This window comes from Elephantulus edwardii, unplaced genomic scaffold (assembly GCF_000299155.1).
Source record: "Elephantulus edwardii isolate Elephantulus edwardi_28Jun2011 unplaced genomic scaffold, EleEdw1.0 scaffold00187, whole genome shotgun sequence".
Classification (NCBI taxonomy): Eukaryota; Metazoa; Chordata; class Mammalia; order Macroscelidea; family Macroscelididae; genus Elephantulus; species Elephantulus edwardii.
The window spans coordinates 4,077,670-4,083,914 of record NW_006399937.1 but is presented as its reverse complement, the minus strand read 5'-3'; the positions used below and the strand labels follow the sequence as shown (position 1 = coordinate 4,083,914).

General features: G+C 37.7%; 1 protein-coding gene across 1 annotated transcript in view; it reads left to right on the top strand.

The window, feature by feature from the left end:
• UNC5D (unc-5 homolog D (C. elegans)) overlaps nt 1–6,245 on the top strand; it is a gene marked incomplete at its 5' end in the record, with an annotated part of 423,355 nt that overhangs the window by 46,349 nt on the left and 370,761 nt on the right. The gene's annotated exons all lie outside the window — the stretch shown is intronic.

Genomic DNA, 6,245 nt, shown 5'->3' with positions numbered 1-6,245 from the left:
AAAAAAAAAAAAAATAAATAAATAAAATAAAAGGCTTAGGTAGGCTGTTGGTTTGAGCCAACTCAGAAGAAAGGATTGGTCTACTTCCAAAAACATAAGTCATTGAAAACTCTATAGAACAGAGTACTCTTCTGACACAAGGACAATTACTTTGTTCATTGCCTAGTTTCAGAAGGTTGAGAGGACCACAAACATTGAACTCTGGCAAAAAGGTTTTCTCCTTCACTATCTTTCAAGTTTTACTCAGCAGGAGTTATAACTACAGTAATTCTGTTCCAAGGGAGAAAAATTAGTCTTCTCCACCCATTGTTATTGTTGTTGTTGTGTAATATAGAGTCAGAACTGAACCATAATTGACCCTTGACAGGTTTTCAGAGGCAGTTAATCACATGGGAGGAGATTGCCCATCCTTTTCCCATGGAGCAGCTGGTGGGCTCAAACAGCATGCCTTCAGGACTGCAGCACAGTTTCTTGCCACTGGGCTACCAGTGAAGATTAACAATGTCAGAACCCCAAAGAAAGGTCATTATGAGTCAGAACTGTTCACCAATGAGTTTGCTTTTGGGTTTTGAAAATTGAGAAGATAACTCAGATATTTTAGGAACCGTTATCTGTTTTCTTTCATCACTCATTGAGAGAAAACTAAAATCAGAGCTAGCATACGCAACACAAAGTCACATGAGCTAGAATAAAGGACAGCCTGGCATCAGTGTAGATCATTAGCTCAAGGAATATTCAGAATCCATTGACCCAGATGAGGCAGAGGATTTAAACCAGACTGGAGAGAAAAGCACAAAGAATATGTCTAACACAGGATGCTGTCATGGAAGGTGACAGGTAGCCATTTATATGCTTTTCTTGGGAAATGGAGACAGTAGCTTGGGCAGTAGCCAACCATCTGAGTAACTCAAGGACTGAGGCAAAAAAAAAAAAAAGTGGACGCAGCAGCCCTTGACTTCCACTTTGCTGATATGCATCTGTTCTGCATTTGAACCACCTCTTTTATTACAACAAATGATGTGTATTTGGCTGAACTACAAATTCCTTATATGTATGATGAATGTGGCATGTTTTTCCTTCAGAAAAATATAGGTGGGGAAGATTCAAAGCTGATATGACACCACTGAAGCTGGACTTCTAATGGGACATTGTACCATCCTCCTGCAATCGTAACAAATGACCATGGCTATTAAAAAAAAAAAAAGACTATGATTTGTCACTGGCTGATTTGGTTTAAATGAGTAAATTATTTTTATTTCATTGTATTAACTGCCAGAGCACTGAATGAGCTGATAACTCCCTGGCGTTGCTGAGCTGCAAAGAACTATTATTCGGAATTGAATTTTTATTGATTTTCTTGTGCTACAATGACTTTTCTAACATAGTAGCATGAAAGGAAAATGAGAAAAAGGCCAAACAGGGCATGAGGTGAGGAAGGGGCGGCTGCTGCTTCCCATTGCCTAGCCCCATACCTGCTACTTATTGGCAAGCACTGCTGACTCCAGGTGATCTTGTTGCCGATTATATGATTTACAGGTTAGCTGAGTCCCTGACTTCATCACCTCATCCCACTCTTCCCTTCTGGTGTCTTTATTTCCAGTTTTATTTTCAACCTTATTGGCATTCTGCTGTGCAACTGGACAGGGTAATGGGGTGAAAGAGGAGCATCAGTAGACAAAATAATGCTTCAAATTAGTCTATGTCAATGGTTGTTAGAATCAACATTGTGTGTGTGTGTGTGTGTGTGTGTGTGTGTGTGTGTGTGTGTGAAAGTGAGAATGAGTAACTGTGCTATGTTAGCAAAATTACAATACATTTACATACTTATGTTTTTGCTTTTCCTAGTCATCTTATGTGAGCTTTGGTGACCCAGTATTAAAGAGTTGCACTAACAACCCAATGGCACAGTGTCTAAATCCTCCAGCTGTTGCATGGGGTACATATGAACAATCTCCTATCAAGAGGATTTACTGCCCCTGAAAACCCACTAGAGGGTCAGGTCTGAGTCGGTTCCAACTCAGTGGTATATTAACAAGAAGAAATCATCTTAATGATTATCTTAATAATTTAGTTGCATATGTTCAAAACTTACTGTTGAGGTGGAACCAGCTCAGAGATGACCCTTCAGAGGTTCTTTTGAGGCTGTAAATCTCACAGGAAGAAATTGCCTACCTTTCTGCTACAGCACTGCAGATGGATTTGAACCACCAGAGAGGCAAGCACTTTGGGTTAGAAGTCCACCACCACCACCACCACCGCCAGAAAAAAAAAAAAATCAAAATCCATTTATCAATTCAAACACATTTATTAAGGTATAGCAAAGAACAAAGCCAATAAAGTTTTATCTTCTGTGCACAAATTTCTTGACCAAAATAAAATGAACAAAGAATATTTTAACTAAAGCTTGGAGAATGTGGTTTCTTCCTGCTTTTTACTTTAACAAGCACCGTGGGAATGAAATTTGATACAATAATATGAAATAAAATGGACTTCCTTCTTGGCTGTTGATTCCGTTTCATCTAGTAAAAAGAATCTTTACAACTTTTATAAAAGAGAGTTTTCTATTTTTTATGGTATAAAAAGCAGTCTATGTTCATCATAATTATTTTGAAGAACGTAGAAACAGCCTTTTTGAAAGATAATTAGCACACCCATACTTACCAAGTGGCAGTTCTTTGAAATGTTGAGTGATTTCTTTTTAGGTTCCCCCCCAATATAACATCTCTAACAATCCCAAACTAGTTCCTATTTAAAGATGACTGAGTTTCACATTTTTAATTCACATTCTGAGATCTTTACTCTTCATGCATATATGGGTGCTGTTCAATTTAGTTCACTTACAAAAATAATGTAACAACTATTAATTTTCTTCTTTATATAGACCAAGTGTACATTATTATAAGTTAGACCAATGTATGAAAATATGTTCACTCTCTGTTGTTGTTGTTGTTGCTGTTATGTGCCATCGAGTCGCTTGCAACTCATAGTGACCCTATGCGTAACAACCCTAAACCTGTTCTATCCTCTGCCAATCACACTGCCTCTGACACACCCATCCCGATTACCCCAGTCACTGAATCAATCCACCTCATAGCGGGCCTTCCCCTCTTGCGCCGTCCCTCCACCCTTCCAAGCATGATGTCCCTCTCCAAGCACTGGTCCCTCCTTACAACATGTCCGAAGTATGCCAGATGGAGCCCTGGAATTCTTGCCTCCAAGGAGCAGCCTGGTTTAATCCTCTCTAGGATGAATCTGTTTGTTTTCTAGGCAGTCCATGGTATTCAATACTCTTCTCCAACACCAAAGCTCAAAGGCATCAATTCTTCTATCCTCCCTAGTCATTGTCCAACTCTCTGATGCATAACAAGTGACTGCAAAGACCATAGCCTGTATCAGATGCACCTTAGTCTCCAGAGTGACACCATTGCTTTTCAGGTCAATCTCTGTATATACGAGTAAAAAGTCAAGTAAAATAAAAGATTGCCAATATATAATGTGATGACAGAGGGAAAAAGAAGTAGCTGTGCAAGTATTTTGAGAAACTCACAAGAAGAAAATTTTTTAAAGTATCAGGTTCATTTTCAGCCAATAAAGGATTGATTGAGGCTGCACATAAAATTTGTTGTTGTTAGCTACAATAAGGTCAGCCCCCAGTGCAGAAGGAAACACCAGTGCTATACCAGCCCTATTGTGAGTTGCTAACTCACCATTGTTACCCATAGGATTTTTACTGAGTGGTTTTCAGAAGTGGACCACCAAGCTCTCATTCCAACCCTATCTTAGTTGGGAAACCCTACTGAAAACTATTCAGAATTAACAGAGCAGTAATGGATTTACATGAAGTGCATTGACTGGGACTTAAACCTGGTTTTCTATGTAGAGTCTTAACAATGGGCTTGAATTTGATGGAGATTGTGAAAATGGTACAGAACAAAGCAAGTTTCTTAGCTGTTGTTAATAGAATTGCTGAGTCAAGTTGTTGGCACCTTAAAAAAAAAAAAGTCCTACTCTGAAAATAAGAATTTTATCACCTAATTCCTAAGGTCCCCAAATGAAGTAAAATGCATATTATCTCGGCATGTGAGATGCTGTAACTTTTGCGTAAGGTGTTTGGGGTTTTTTTCTGTAGGAAACCTCCCTGGAATCACTAGATTAAACCTCCCTGAAATCACTAGGTCTTGTTTTGATAGATTTATAGAGCATTTACTACTTCTCTATGATATCACTTATTACTAAAAATTTTAAGTATTTCTTTAATATCTATATGCTGTACCTGAGTATAACATGTGGGATGGCCAGGATAGTCTTAAGGTCGTGATCAATAATGTAATGCTTTACACCCGCAGCCTGAACCTACACCTGGCTGCAAGTCCACAACATTAATGAAGATATTTTAACACTAAAACCTGAAGGCAAGAGCAACCTAAAGGGAAATAAAACACTTGTATTTTTGGTTTGTTTTTGAAATACATACATATCTCTGTGCATATTTAAAAGTAGATACCTTCTTGGGATTGTGAAATGGAACAACTACTCTGGAAGACATCCTCAAAAAGTTGAACTTAGAAACTCTGACCCAGCTATTCCACTACTAGGAATATACCCCAAGGAAATTAGAACTGAGACACAAATGGAGATTTGTACACCAGTGTTCACAGCAGTGTTATTCACCATCACAAGAACATGGAAACAGTCCAAATGTCCAACCACAACTGAAGGATATAATCCATCCAGGTGATGAATACAGATTGAGAATTTATCCTTCATGTTTATCTATTCTGTTTGCAATGTTTAAGAATACTTATCCACACTCTTACCAATGATGAAAAACATAATTTAAAATAAAATTAGGCTTTGTATAAAGAAAAAGATGCCTCATATAGTTTATATTTCTTTGATGATTAGTATTGGCCTTTTATAAAGTACTAATAATTTGTTTCTCTTTTCTAAATTCTTTTTAATATCCTTTACTTAATTTATTTCATAGTTGTTGTTATTGCCTATCCAGTCAGATACAATTCATAGCAAACGTAAACACAACAGATCTGAACGTTGGTCTATCGTGCACCTTCCTCATCATCTCTGTCATGTTCAAGCCCATTGTGGTCATCACTAAATCAATTCATCTTTTTGAGTTCTTCCTCTCTCTCACTTACCCTCCACCTTTCCTACCATGTAATGTCTCTCTCCAAGGACTGATTAATCCTAAAAATATACTAAAGCAAGTGAGATGAAGTTTTACAATTCTTGCTCATACAGAATACTTTGCACTTTCTTTATTATCTTTTTCCCCCCATAGCCATATCTATGCATTAAAGTTATTAACACTCTATCTTCTCTATATGTCAGAATATGTCTACTATATTTTGGTTGTCTCTATAACTTTTCTTAAAGTGTTTAAGATACATTTATCTGCCAATTTTTTCAGTCTGTTTAAGGAGTAGCTGCAATGTGGGGGTGACCAAGTCTGACTTCTAACCACTTCATAAAAGGGAATTGTCCCCATCAGTAATAGCCATAGCAGCAAACAGATAGTTGCTTGGTCAAACATGCCACCAGACATGTTTTTCTACCAGTCATTGGGTTTGATGCTTGCTGTTCGCTCTTCGACTTTATTCACAGTTGCAGCACCACAAGTAGGATTTACTAGTGCAATAGTTTGCGTAGTTGGGGAAGAAAAGAATATCACTTTTTAGTACAAGTCCAGGTTTAGCAGTAATCCTAAACTGGATTAATGCAAAACACAATTCCTCAAATTAGTGAAATTTCCAGATTCAGTTCAGCGGCATAAATTTAAGAAACCTCTAGTTTCCTTAACCATCCAGCAAGGTTTGCTTCAGAGCAGTTACAAGTCAGCTTTTCCAGGTTTCAGTTCAGCAAGAAAAATCTTTAACTGTAGTTTTTATCTCAGGCTTCCTCTGCTTACACCTTGCTACAGCCTCTTCACAGTGATACCGTCTCTCCCCTATCCACCACCATCACCAGGGTCTTGCTTCACAGTATGGAAATTACTCACTCTTTTATCAGTCCATAGCTGTTGCTGATTCATAAGACTATATGTCTGTAGTTAAGATGGCTGGAGACCATTAGAGCCTAATGTAATAGCCAGAAAAGCCAACTTTTAAGTTAACACCACAAATTCTTCCTTCAATTTTAGGTTCATACCAATGTTTTTCTTTGACAACTGGTTTTACGTATAATTTTTGTAAAGATGAAATATATTTTGGCAGACCTGAGAAATTTAT